At 39.8% G+C, this 15,444-nt stretch overlaps 1 pseudogene; it reads right to left on the reverse strand.

Annotated features, from left to right (window-relative positions):
* Window positions 1-5,035: 5,035 nt before the first annotated feature.
* LOC122442675 lies at window positions 5,036-5,966 on the reverse strand (annotated as a pseudogene).
* Window positions 5,967-15,444: the final 9,478 nt, after the last annotated feature.

Genomic DNA, 15,444 nt, shown 5'->3' on the forward strand with positions numbered 1-15,444 from the left:
ACCCATGGGTCCTTTTCCTTTGTGGTGATTTTATGTTTTAAACTTTCATCTACATATCAAGAATAAATAATGTAGAAAGTCTTGGCTTTGGGTTTTGTCTCCTCCACTTACTATTCATGTGTCTGTCTTTCTATTCATTCTCTTGACATCCTCTTGACAAGTATTATTTATTTATTCCAGCTTTATTGAGATATAATGGACACATAACACTGTTTAAAGTGTCCAACACAGAGATTTGATAGATGTTTTTATTACAGAATGATTACCACAGTAATGATAGTTAATATACATAGTTATGATGTTTGTAGTGACAACTTTTAAAATCTATTGTCATAACAACTTCAAATATATAACACAGTCTTGTTACACTGAGTCACCATGCTATATGTTTACCTGTACTTTATAGACGATAACAAATTGTTTCCCAACATGACTGTACCAATTTATAGTTCTACTTCCCTGGTGGATCAGATGGTAAAGAATCTGCCTGTAGTGCAGGAGATCCAAGTTCAATCCATTGGTCAGGAAGATCCCCTGGAGAAGGGAATGGCTACCCACTCCAATATTCTTGCCTGGAGAGTTCCATGGACAGAGGAGCTACAATCCATGGGATCGTGAAGAGTTGGACACAACCAAGTGACTAACACACACATATTCCACACTTGTTCCTCTAGAGCACAGTTCTATATTTGTAAATTTTTTAAACCCTTAATAGTTATCCTCAGAATTCTAATTTTTGTTATCTATTGGTGTGCAATGACTTCCCATTGTGATTCAATTTGAATTTCTCTTGATTGTTAATGAAATGCAGCATCTTTTCATGATTATTGGTCATTTAGATTTCCTTCTCTTTTGCGAAATGTTTATTCAATTCTTTTTTCATGGATGCCCATTCCCCTCAACTCCTGGCTTTGCCTGCTTTTCTTACTGATTTCTTGGGATATTTACGTACTCTTAATCTGAGTGTTTTGTTGGTTTTGTGAATTTCAAATATCATCTACCATTCTGTCATTTGTCTTTTTCTTCTATAATGTCCTTTGATTTGAACATAGTCCAGTTTACTGATTTCTTTTATGGTTAGTGCTTTCTGTTTCTGTTTGAAGAAATGTATTTCTATCTTAAGAAGACAAAGATAGTCTCCTATATTATTTTCTCAAAACTAATAGCAATCAAAACCACAATGAGGTACCATTACACGCCAGTCAGAATGGCTGCTATCCAAAAGTCTACAAGCAATAAATGCTGGAGAGGGTATGGAGAAAAGGGAACCCTGTTTCACTGTTGGTGAGAATGCAAACTAGCACAGCCTCTATGGAGAACAGTGTGGAGATTCCTTAAAAAACTGGAAATAGAACTGCCATATGACCCAGCAATCCCACTCCTGGGCGTACACACTGAGGAAACTAGAACTGAAAGATACATGTGTACCCCAATGTTCATCTCAGCACTGTTTATAATAGCCAGGACATGGGAGCAACCTAGATGCCCATCAGCAGATGAATGGATAAGAAAGCTATGGTACATATACACAATGGAGTATTACTCAGCCATTAAAAAGAATACATTTGAATCAGTTCTAATGAAATGGATGAAACTGGAGCCCATTATACAGCGTGAAGAAAGCCAGAAAGATAAAGACCAATACAGTATACTAACACATATATATGGAATTTAGAAATATGGTAACGATAACCCTATATGCAAGACAGAAAAAGAGACACAGATGTATAGAACAGACTTAGAAGGCGAGGGTGGGATCATCTGAGAGAATAAAATTGAAACATGTATATTATCAAGTGGAACAGATCACCAATCCAGGTTGGATGCATGAGACAAGTGCTCGGGGCTGGTGCACTGGGATGACTCAGAGGGATGGGATGGGGAGGGAGGTGGGAGAGGGGTTCAGGATGGGGAACACATGTAAATCCATGGCTGATTCATGTCAATGTATGGCAAAACCCACTATAATACTGTAAAGTAATTAGCCTCCAACAAATAAAATAAAGGAAAAAAACCTAATAGCTTTTGGTTTTCATATGTAAGTTTCTAATTCATTAGGAGTTCAGTCTGGCACACAGTGTGTGGTAGAAATCCAGTTTTATTTTTCCATGTGAATGTGCAACACTCTTAGCTCCATTCATGAAAAGATGCTCTTCAGTGTCTCCTTCACAAGTCAAGTGTATACCAACGTGTGGGTGTATTTCTGGGTTCTCGATCATATGCTAGCTGTCTTGTCTTGCCCTTCACCAGTATCCACAGAGCCTTAATGACCATAGGTATATAGTGAGCCTTGATGTCTGGCAGACTAGTGATTCTCATAGTATTGTTTCTTAGTACGTTGCATCACCTGAGGACTTGTTAGAAATGAAATTTCTTGGACCTCACTCAAACTGACTCAAGGGAGATAGTCAAAGGTCCATGGTCATGCTTAGTCTTAGAGAAAACTGTTAAGATCAAGATCTTCTCTTCCAAACCCAAAGTGTTGATGTTGATAACTCTACGTTGTGTAGAGCTGTGATTGTTGCATGCACTGAGTGTTTCATCTTTATTTAGTTCCTCCCAGTATGAGAATCAGGACACTGAATGGAGGGTCCCTTTACTGGTCTGATCTCCTTAATATATCCTCTTTCCTGTGCTGGCATGACATTATTGCTGTTTAAACAAAATAAAAACGATGTAAATCCATGGCTGATTCATGTCAATGTATGGCAAAAACCACTACAATATTGTAAATAATTAGCCTCCAACTAATAAAAATAAATGAAAAAAAATTGATGAAGATGAACAACAGAGTGTCAGATTTTATTACACTTGTCTTAGTGATTAATGCTTTAATTAGACAAAAAATATATGTCCCCTCAATAAATTTCAATGTTAAAAATATGCATGAACTAAAAAGCAAACATTATTTCCTCCTTCCTTTGTCCATTGTTCTGTCCTAGGATTAAATATTTTATTAAAATATTTAATACAGGCTACTAATTTACTTTTTATCCACATATAGGGAAACAATATATTCAAACATTAAGTCCAACAACATACTATGTATATAATTTTATGGGTCTGAATTAATTATTTTTAATGGGAGGATTTCCCCCTGGACATATATTAATAGTCTCACCAGTAACACAAACATATCCACTTAAATATACTCATCAAGTGTATATACACATTCACATATACATATATATATATTTATCTTAGCAGGTTTTCTCTTAAACATTTTGCTTTGTATTCATAAGAGTTTTTCAGGTCAGTGATAGATACACATCTCATTATTTGTAACTATTACATATTCTTTCTTTCTATGGAAAAAAGGCACCATTATTTATCTAATTCCCTATTGATGGACATCTGGTTGTTTCTAATTCTTCTAATTTTTTACTTTCATAAACAATGCTGGAAGCAGTGAGTGTCTCTTTACATGTAGCTTTATACAGTTCATAGAGTATTAATAGAGGCATGGGTTTAAGAATTTCAAACAATGGGACATAAAGAGTGATCAGAAATTTTCAGTCATGTTTATGTGAGAAACTTTTCTCACATAAAAACCAGTTTAGGGTTTTCCTTGGTGGTTCTACTGGTTAAGAATCTATCTGCCAAGACAGGGAACAGGGGTTTGAGTCCTAGTCTGAGAAGATTCCACATGCTGAGGAGCAACTGAGACCATGCTCTACAATTACTGAACCCACGTGCTCTAGAGCCTGTGTTCTGCAACAAGAGAAGCCACTGCAATGAGAAGCCTGTGCACAGAGGAAGAGTAGTCCTATTCACAACAACTGGAGAAAGCCCATGCAGCAACAAAGACCCAGCACAACCAAAAATAAACAAATAAAATAAACACATATATTTTTTTTAAAGTCCCGGTTAGTATTCTCTAGGAATTGCTTATTAAAGTGCAGATTCACAAGCCCCACATGTGACCTACTGAATAGTAACCTTGGGAAGAATGTAGGAGAATAGTATTAATAAATGATATAAGATTGTTATAAAATAAAACCTAAAATCACAGACTAAATAATGGAGAATAAAGGATGAAACAAAAATGAAGAGAATAAAGTCCTTGTCTAGATGACTCTCTACTTCCCAGAGCAGCTTAATATATATCTCTGCGTGGTACCGGGAGATCTTAGTTATATCTGCCTTCAGTGCTCACATATCAGTTATAAGACTCTGCTCAAAAGCTACTGAGAATAATTCTAAGTACATACAACTCTTTCCCTGGGAAGCAGACAGATGTGGATGGTTATGATGGTGGCAATAAGGGAATCTCTAACGGAACTGAAGCTAAAAGAAGGGGCAAGAGAGCCACTGTGCCTTGAGACACAAATATCAGATGACCAAGGTAAAGACCCAGAGGCAACTCAGCCTCATGCACCCTGGTCTGATTATCAGGGCAGTTGTGTGCTGAACTAATAGGTCAATTGACTAAGCAGGGCTGAGTTGAACTTTTGTTCACTACAGAGCCCAGAACATCCTGTGGTCAAAAACGTAGGAGAAGGAAGAGGCACAATCCCTGTATAACTGTTGGACCACACATATTCCTCACTTGGTAGAAGTTCAGTTTTGTAAGTGTCTCAATCTTTTCACTCTCTGTCTAGCTGCTTCTTTTTTCTAAATCGCTGCAACGATTTTCAAAAAACTAGTTCATGACAGACATTTCTCTAGAAGCAGAAGGATATTAAGGGAATCAAAAGTCATTGAACAGATGTAAATCAGTTACAGGAAATTTGGGGGGAAGACATAGGTTTCAACAGCACTTAAAGCAAATGAATAAAGATGCAGTTTCCTGGAGAAGAGGAAGGCAGGAAGAGAGATGTAGATATATGAAAACTGGAAGTCAAGATTTTGGTAGACCTGGATCCTATTACTTAATCATCATAAAGCCTCCATGGTTGATAGTTGCATGTGTAAAGAAGTGGACACAATCCAACATCTTTGACATATGTGAGTCATACTTGCTGACTTATAAGAGTTTGTTGTGTGTATCAGAAACCAGGAGCAAAACCTATGAACATGTCCAGGAAGATTCTGGCTAGGATTTCCTCCTTCCCATCAGCTTTCCCAGGCCCCTCCTCATGTCTTTGTTTCTCAGAATGTAAATGAAAGGGTTGAGCATGGAGGACAGAACCGTGTAGACAATTGTAGCCACTCAGTCCCTAACAGTGTAGCTGGACAAGGGCTGTAAATAGACATAGAAGATGCTTCCATAAAACAGGACCACCAAGGTAAAGTGGGAGCCACAGGTTTAGAAGGCTTTGTGTTTCCCAGCAGCTGAGGGGATCCTGAGAACTGCAAGAAGGATTCACACATAAGAGAAAACATGCATAGGAAGGGGGTCACCAAAACAACTAGTCCTTCTGTCTTTATTGTGAGATCATTGACAAATATGGAGGAGCAGGACAATTTCAGCAGAGAGTTGATGTCATAAAGGAAATGATGGTTAACACTGGAGTCACAGAAGGTGAGCTGATTCAGCAAAAGTATGTGTAGGAGCGAGTGGAGGTGAGGCAATGAGCAGGAGAAGGCCACTAGCAGGACACAGTGGTGGCGACTCATGATGGTGACAAGTGGAAGGGGTCACAAATGGCCACATAGCGGTCAAAGGCCATGCCTGCCAGAAGGCAGTTGTCAGTGTTACCAGAGGCATATATAAAATACATATGGGTCAGACACCCAGCATAGGAGATGGTCTTCTTCTCTGACAGGAAGTCAACTAGGGGGACAATGGTTGTTGTGAAGCAAATGTCAGTGAAAGACAGGACCCTCAAGAAAAAATACATGGGGGTGTGAAGTTGGGGATCAGAGTGGATGGCCAGGATGATGAGCACATTCCCTGTTATGGTGACCAGGTATATGATGAAGAAGAGGATGAAGAGTGGCTTCTGGTCCTCAGGCCGGGAGGAGTGTCCCAGGAGGATGAACTCATAGACACTGCTGGTTTGGTTGAGTGTTTCCATGATCATGGAGCCAACTAAAGTAGAGAAGATTCCTACAGTGTAACACACATCTCTATGACTAAAACCACACACAAGCCAACAAGTCTGTGCTTCTTCCTGCCTTCACTTCACTTCTTCCTGCCTCCACCTATAGGGTTGTGACTAGCTGCCGCACAGGCGACTTGTCACCTTTGTGGTCCTTAAACTTGCCCTTCCTTCAGATTCTAAGATATCACATGCTTCTTGTGTTGATAGCGAGAACTTTTGAGGAAGAGCAGGGTTGAACCTTCACTAGTTTACTTCTAAATCTAGAAACAATTGTTTACTGAGAACCTATTCTGCAAAAAATATTCTGAGAGTGGGGAAACAATTGTGAACAAGGCACAGTTAAGCCTGTTTGTGGGTCTGGCATTCTAATGGAGGATCTATCTATCTGTATATCCATTTATTTATCTATCTATGGATCTATCTATCTATCATCAGCTAGTTCTGTATTTTATAAAGAGACATAAAGCCACATTAAGGTATAGAGATAAACAGAAATAAGCTGGGGGGGGGTTTACTTATTTCAGATATGGTAGTTTGATTTTTCTCTATGTATCAAAAAAACCTTTCAGTACTGGCATGTTAAACTTTATCTTTGAATTTCCTTTCCAAAAAGGGGGCTTGATAAAATAATCAACAGGGAAAATAAGGAATAAGAGACCTAAGCCAACAATATTTTACTGTTGTGCTTGTTTTACCTTCAGAGACACTTATTTAGAAGTTAATACTTCTTCACTTAGTTCAGCCTCTCAGTTGTGTCCGACTCTTAATTATACTACCAGTCCATACACATCTTTATTTTTAAATTTACTTTGCTACTTAATTTTCCCTCTAGCTTCTTAAAGTTAATCATGTCCCCACATCTTGGGCTCCAAACTGTTAAGCAAGCATGTCCCTCAATGTCAACATCCACTTGTTTACTGAACTGTATGGCAAGCCACTCCAGTATTCTTGCCTGGAGAATTCCAGGGACAGAGGAACTTGATGGTCTAAGTTTATGGGACCACAAAGATCAGACATGACTGAGTGACTAACACTATATCCTTGAAAGGGCTTCCCTAGTGGCTCAGATGTTAAAGAATCTGTCTGTAATGCTGGAGATGCGGGAGGCTTGGATTCAATCCCTGGGTTGGAGAGAGCCCCTGGTGGAAGAAATAACCCATTCTAGAATTCTTGTCTGGGAAATCCTACAGACAGAGGAGCCAGGTGGGCTACAGTCCATGGGGTTGCAAAGAATCATATACAACAGAAGCAACTGAACACACACAGGCATCTCCTTGTAAAACATACACTATTGCTTTGTGTGTGTGCTTTCACTCCATTTACTTTAATAATGCTGTGGCATGTACCTCATTCTGTTTTTCTCTCTTTATATACATTTTTTTTTTTTGAGAGAACTATCTTTGTTCTGGTTCTTTACTTAAGACTCTTTCCATTGTAGGTACACAGCACACTTGATTTAATGTTTCCCTAGATGTCCTGTAGGTCTTTGTTACCATGAACAACATTGATTCAAATACCCTCATGCTCACAAAGTGTTTTAAATTTTTCATCCAGAAAGTGAGAAAGGGCTCATTGGATAGGTATTTTTTAATGGTAGTTCCAGGAATCATCCATCCATGCATTCATTCAGGCAACAGTTAAACACTTACTTTCCAGATGGTTATTATCACGCAAGTTATTAAATATCTTGAAACATCAGTTTTCTCATCTGAAATAGAGCATACTAATATTTACCCTGTGGGTCTCAGGCGGCGTTAGTAAAGAATCTGCCTGCCAATCCAGGAAGCACAGGATACGTGGTTTCGATCCCTGTGTCGGGAATATTCTCTGGAGAAGGAAATGGCAACCCACTCAAGTGTTTTTGCCAGGAGAATCCCATGAACAGAGGAGCCTGGAGGGCTACAGTCCATGGGGTTGCAAAGATTTGGATATGACTGAGCATCTGAGGACACAGAACAATAGATACTCTATAAGATTTTTATGAGATTTTCACAATAGCTTGTGCTTAAAGCACTTAGAATAGTGTCAGGGACACACTAAACATTTGATACCACTGTCTTCTCCCCATTAATATCATTGCCAGTGACTTTGTCCCCCACCAAATATTCGTACTAGTTCTCAAAATTAATGAATCTGATAATTAAATGACCCTAGCTCTCACACTCTATGTTCGAATGGTCAAATGAACTTGGTTATGAGTTTACAACACCTTTTTAGGTGGTACTTTTGTTCATGCTTTGAATAATCTGAGAGTGAACTGTAATTAAGCACTTCCTTCATATCGGATGTACTTTAATTCTCATGACAACCTTGTAAGGCTAAATTATTTTTCTTCTCATTTTTTTTCCAGTGAAAAAACAGATATGGAGGCAAAGTAATAGGCCATATGTCAAGTATCTAGCAGACATAGGAATCAAACTCTCAATTAATTCTAAATCTCAAAATTTAAGAACTATGCCCTTTTTTCATATTTTCATAAAACTATTTTGACATGGCCTACCTGGGGGCTCATTGTTAATATGGCTTATTATGTTGACCTCGAAAACAAAGAATAAAATCACAGTGATCCTTGAGACTGACCAAATTACCCAAATGACATGCTGTTTTCCCTCTGGTGCCTCCTTTCTCAAGGCTACGAGGAGAAAACCAGATTTCAGACCTCTGGCTACATGACCGCAGGACTCAGCTAAGGCTAAAAATTAACCATCTCTTCAGAGAATTTTTCATTGGTGGAGTATAAGAAAGACTTCATCAGAAAGGGAGGACGCTGGTTCTCCTTAAGGGCCAGTCACTCTCTTGTTGCCCTCTAATCAATTTCCCTTCTCTTGCCTGACTGCCCGGCTCGCTCTCTGTTTCTCCACACTCAGCTTACATATACAAGTATACATATGAAACAATCATGCTGAAGATCTATTTTTTCCCAGTTTAGTTATTTTCTATTTTCTAAGTGCAAGTGTTAGTCGCTCAGTCATGACCAACTCTTTGCAACCCCATGGACTGCAGCCCACCAGACTCCACCTGTCCATGAGATTTTCCAGGCAAGGATACTGGAGTGGGTGGCCATTTCCTTCTCCAGGGCATCTTCCCAACCCAGGGATTGAATCCGGGTCTCCTGCACTACAGGCAGATTCTATACTGACTGAGCTGCAAGGAAGCCCCTTTCTATTTTGACATATGCACAAATATTTTGTTTTGTTTTGTTTTTAATGTTTTTCACCCCACATTAAGAACATATCTGTGCTATTACAATGGGAAATCTATGTTTTCTGTGCTGAACAGATTTTAGAATTTTAAAATTCTAATAGGCAGGATTCATACATAAGCAAAAATAAGGGAGAATTTGGTCTTTGATGGCTGGAACATTAAATGTGTATGTGATTGAGGGTTTAGTAGAAAGTGCACTGAACTTGGAAGCAGAAGGTGGGAATTTGTCCCTGACTTTCATTACTTGCTCACTGATCATTCTTAGGTATTCTAAAAAGATAATAAAATAGCATGTGTAAGTGCAGTTTATAAAACATACTGTTGTTTATAAATGTTGTTTGCAAAGGGAATGCCTCAAAAATGTTGTTTGTGAAGGGAATGCCTGGGGAGTGTGAGATGAAGAAGATTCAAAATGGTGAAGTAAGGTTGGATTTCCTGTGCTCATCTACGCTGAGTACTGTAAAAAATGGAAGGAATTTTTGAAAGTGAGAAGGTGAAGAAATTATTCTAAAAGTCTGGGATGTGTCTGTGAGGGGAAATATTTTTCTTTTCTACTGTGTTCCCCCTATCCACTTATTGGGGACCTGCTTCCTCAAGAACCATGGGATAATAGCATACCCTGGCCCAGTGGTCAAAATAGGATGGTCATAACACACAAAGTGAGTTTTATGTGTTAGGCTGACCTCTGTTATATACAGTGTTCATGTGATTTTTTTGGAACTGGATCGAATTCAAAAACTGAATTTTGAGGCTGAAATAAGTACCTGATTGAGGTGGATGGTTAGGTGGATAGTCAGTCCACTGATGCTCACTGTCCATATCCAGATATCTTCTCATCTTTCACAGTTTGTTTTTTAAATCTTTCTTCTTTCTGTACCAAATTGGGTTAAGTTCACTTATCAAAAAGATGATCTTTTTGATCCTCTAGCCAGCGATAAGCAAGAAGAGTTGAGATAATGGACAAAGAGCAGATTGCTCTAGGTTCTAAAGGGGTCAAGCATTTTCTTGATACTGCCTCACATCCCTGCCTCTTTCTTAACCTCTGTCTCAGCAGATTTCCATTTTTCTCTGTTTCTCATCGAAGAAGGCAGAACAGCCCAGACTCACTGTGGCAGGAATTCTCTTGGTTGGGGAAACCTGCCTGCTAGCTTCTCAGGGATTTGAGCTCAGCTCTCCTGGCCTTCTCTGGGTCCTTGCTGGTGAGGGAGCTATGATGTGCTTATTACAACATGCCCCCTTAAAAGAGTTTGCTCTGTGACTTCTCTAGGTACAGAAATCACAGGGGGCAACAAAATGAGTGCAACTACCCTCAATGAGGCAGGGGACTCCTGAGGAGTCCTTCTGAAGACAGAGGCTATTTTCAGAGCCTTTTAAGCTTAGCATGAAATCTCCAGGACATACTTTAAGTGAAGTGTTAGTCACTCTACCATCTGATTCTTTACTCTCTGAGCCTCCAGGGAAGCCCATATTTTCCTCAATTGTGGATAACTAGAGGTCATATAATATTGTGTGTGTTTGATGAATAGGAAATAGGTTATATAGGAAACAGACTCTGAGATGGAGATTAGCATTAAGAATGTTTATTAGGGAGTGCTCTTGGGTAGGGCTTTCCAGGAAGCACAGTAGTAAAGAATCCAACTGCCAATGCAGGAGATATGAGTTCAATTCCTGTGTTGGGAAGATCCCTTGGAGGAGGAAATGGCAACCCACTCCAGTATTCTTGCCTGAAAAAATCTAATGGACAGAGGAGCTGGTGGGTTATAGACCTTGGAATTGCAAAGCATTGGACACAACTGAGCGACTGGACAGGCACTCTTGCATTAGCTTTTTTATCTTTTCTTGTGGCCACACCAAAAGGCATGCAGAATCCTAGTTTCCTGACCAGTGATGGAACTGGCATCCCTGCAATGGAAGCATAGAATCATCCACTGGACTGCCAGGGAAGTCCTTTGGGGGTGCTCTTGGGATCGACATCTGTGGTTGGCTAGAGGTTGAAGTTGTGTTGTGATGAAGTCCCACTGAAGATCCCAGCTGACCCTACTGGGAACTCTGGAGCTTGGATGTCAAGGAGTATGGCTCTTTAGCTGACAGGATGTAGACTTTCCTGGAAGGAAGCATTTCCTTTGATGAAGCAATTTCTTTCAGCCAAGATCATCTCTAGAGAAAGCTTAAAGCTGAGGACTCTCTTACAAAGCAACCATTGATGAGCTACAGTTAGTCATTGTTCATTTTTGACCCACCCTTACAAGGCAAGCTGACCCACTTGCAAACCATGTTCAGGCTTTCTCCTCCTCTGTAAGCTGGTTATGGGGAATACTCTCTGCAGCCATAGATTTCTGATTCCTCTCTTAAATCACGGGCCCCAAAAATGACATTGGTGTGAAGGGTTCCCCTTATTTTTGTAGTGTTTATCTCCCACCATCAGGATTGTATGTGTCTTGGTAAAGCTCCCACTTGTTAGGAACTTTGCGCTTTTGTGGCCCAATTATCATGGTGTCACTGATGTAGTGGGGCAGTGTTATGTTCTACATAATATCCAGATTGTCTATGTCTTTTCAAACTATATAGTTGTCAGGGAATGTTTGATGGGAGGATTCCTACGTGCTGTATCTCATGAGTCCTTAGTCCCTCTTCAAGTAGAACAGCACGCTGCTCCCAGGGACTGAGGTCATTGTGTGAGGCAGGCTTGGGTCTCCTTTGGTAAACATTCTCTTTATGACACACCTGCTTAGTCTTGCTCCCCTTTCTTGAGATTTGGATTGTCTCCTGACCTTGTGACTAACATTACTCCTTGTTTCCTTGGTAATGGTTGCTGTACATTTGGTTTTCTGATCTCTATCATTTCTGAAAGAAGTTTCTTGTACCACAGCCTATATATACTCATAGAAAAATCATTAAAGCACCTTTGCTCCATCAGAGCTTAGGTCCCCGTCTCTCTCTCTCTTTCTTGCTGATTCTCTGGAGTGTGGAGACCCGTCGTGCTCACTTTTCTGCCTGGGCTTCTAAGACCCTCTCAAGAAGGCACTTTGTGTCTTCACCCCCTCGAGGGGGCGCCTGGTGCCTTCGTGAGCGATGCAAGTCCTGTGTCAAGGGTAATTGACAAGGGTAATTGGTCCTCTGCGTAAACCAGGGAATATCAGCCTCTTTCTCTCTTTTACTTTCTTATCGTTGACTCCGTACTACCAGGTTCCAGTCCATTAAAGGACCCCAATGTATAGTATATATAATATATGTGTTGTTGTTGTTCAGTAACTAAGTCATGTGTGGCTCTTTGCAACCCCATGGACTGCAACATGCCAGGCCTCCCTGTTCTTCACCATCTTCCAGAATTGCTCTAATTCATGTCCACTGAGTTGATCATCCAGCCATCTCATCCTCTGTCACCCACTTTTCTTCCTGCCCTCAATCTTTCTAAACATCAGGGTCTTTTCCAAAGAATCAGTTCTTCACGTCAGATGGCCAAAGTGTTGGAGTTCAGCTGCAGCACAACTCCTTCCAAGGAATATTCGGGGTCAACCCTTTAGGATTGACTGGTTTGATCTCCTTGCTGTCCAAAGGACTCTCAAGAGTCTTCTCCAAACTACAGTTCAAAGGCACAAGTTCTTTGGCCCTCAGCCTTCTTATGGTCCAACTTTCACATACATATATGACTACTGGAAAAACCATAGTGTTGACTATTTGGGCTTATGTAGGCAAAGTGATATCTCTGCTTTTTAATATACTCTCTAAGTTTGTCACAGCTTTTCTTCCAAGGAGCAAGCGTCTGTTAATTTCATGGCTGCACTCACCATCCTTATTGATTTTGGAGCCCAAGAAAATGAAATCTGACACTATTTCCACATTTTCCTCATCTGTTTGCCATGAAGTAATGGGACTGGTTGCCATGATCTTTGTTTTTTGAAAGTTGAGTTTTAAGTCAGCTTTTTCACTCTCCTCTTTCATCTTCATCAAGAGGCTCTTTTTCTTTACTTTCTGCATTAAAGTGATATCATCTGCATATCTTAATTTGTTGATATTTCTCCTGGCAATCTTGATTCCAGCTTGTGAATCATCGAGCCCGGCACTTCAGAGGATGTACTCTGCATATAAGTTAAATAAGTAAGTTGACAATATATAGCCCTTATTACTCCTTTCTCAAATTTGAACCAGTCCGTTGTTCCATGTCCAGTTCCAACCATTGCTTCTTGTCCTGCATACAGCTTCTTCAGGAGACAGGTAAGGTGATCTCGTATTCTCATCTTTTGAAGAATTTTCCATAGCTTTTTTGTGATCCATACAGTCAAAGGCTTTAGCATAGTCAATGAAGCAGAAGTAGATTTTTTTTGGAATTCCTTTGGTTTTTCTATGATCCAGCATATGTTGACAATTTGATCTCTGATTCCTCTGCCTTTTCTATTCCAGCTTGTACACCTGGAAGTTCTTGATTCATGTGCTGCTGAGGACTAGCTTGAAGGATTTTGAGCATAATCTTGCTGGCATGTGAAATGAGTGCAGTTGGACAGTTTTTTGAACATTTTTTGTCTTGCCTTTCTATGAGATTGAAATGTAAAATGATCTTTTCCAGTCCTGTGGCCACTGCTGACTTTTCCAAAATTGCTGGCATAATGAGTGCAACATTTTAACATCATTGTCTTTTGGGATTTGAAATAGCTCAGCTGGAATCCCATCACCTCCACTAGCTTTGTTCATTGGAATGTTTCCTAAGGCCCACTTGACTTCACAGTCCAGAAAGTTTGGTTTTAGGTGAGTGACCACACCATCGTGGTTATCTGGGTCATTAAGAGCTTTTTTGTACATTTCTTCTGTATTCTTGCCATCTTTTCTTAATCTCTTCTGCTTCTGTGAGGCCCATGCTATTTTTCCCTTTTAGTGTGCCTATCTTTGCATGAAATGTTCCCTCAGTATCTCCAATTTTCTTGAAGAGATCTCTAGTATTTCCCATTCTACTGTTTCCTCTATTTGCATTGTTCATTTAAGGCTTTCTTTTTTTTTTTTAATTTTTAATTAAAAAAAAATTATTTTAATTGGAGGCTAATTACTTTACAATTTTGTGGTGGTTTTTGCCATATATTCACGTGAATCAGCCATGGGTGTACATGTGTCCCCCATCCTGACCCTCCCTCCCACCTCCCTCAGCATCCCATCCCTCAGGGTCATCCCAGTGCATCAGCCCTCAGCACCCCCATCTCATGCATTGAACTTGGACTGGCGACCTATTTCACATATGATAATATACATGTTTCAGTGCTATTCTCTCAAATCATCCCATCCTCGCCTTCTCCCACAGAGTCCAAAAGTCTGTTCCTTACTTTTGCTGTCTTGCTAAGGGTCACTGCTACCATCTTTCTAAATTCCATATATAAGCATTAATGTACTGTATTGGTATTATTCTTTCTGACTTACTTCACTCTGTATAACTCTTAACCAGTTTCATCCACCTCATTAGAACTGATTCAAATGCATTCTTTTTAATAGCTGAGTAATATTCCATTGTGTATATGTACCACAGCTTTCCTTTCATTCGTCTGCCGATGACGTCTAGATGGCGCTTTCACATGTCCTGGCTTGTAAACGAGTGCTGTGGTGAACAATTTGGGAACCTGTGTCTCTTTCAATTCTGGTTTTTTTTCCCCTCTAGGGTGTATGCGGCAGAGTGGGGCTGCTGGGTTGTTATGGGCAGTCGCTAATTTTCCATTTTTTTTCAAGGAATCCCACTCGTTCTCCATTACGTGGGTGTAAGTTTGGCATTCCCACCATAGTGTAAGAGGGGTTTTCCTTTTTTTTTTCGTATCTATGCAACCTTCTTCCAGCACTTATTGGTTTGTAGACTTTTTGATAGCAGCATTCTGACGCGGCATGAGATGGTACGTATTGTTGGGTTTTTTGATTTGCATTTCTCTGATAATGAGTGATGTGGAGCATCTTTTCATGTGTTTGTTAGCCATCTGTATGTCTTCTTTGGAGAAATGTCTGTTTAGTTCTTTGGCCCATTTTTTGATTGGGTCATTTTTTTTTTTTCTGGAATTGAGCTGCAGGAGTTGCTTGTATATTTTTGAGATTAATCCTTTGTTGCTTCATTTGTTATTATTTTTTCCCATTCTGAGGGCTGTCTTTTCACCTTGCTTATAGTTTCCTTTGTTGTGCAAAAACTTTTAAGTTTAATTAGGTCCCATTTGTTTATTTTTGCTTTTATTTCCAATATTCTGGGAGGTGGGTCATAGAGGATCCTGCTGTGATTTATGTCAGAGAGTGT

Source organism: Cervus canadensis, chromosome 5, assembly GCF_019320065.1.
Source record: "Cervus canadensis isolate Bull #8, Minnesota chromosome 5, ASM1932006v1, whole genome shotgun sequence".
NCBI lineage: Eukaryota > Metazoa > Chordata > Mammalia > Artiodactyla > Cervidae > Cervus > Cervus canadensis.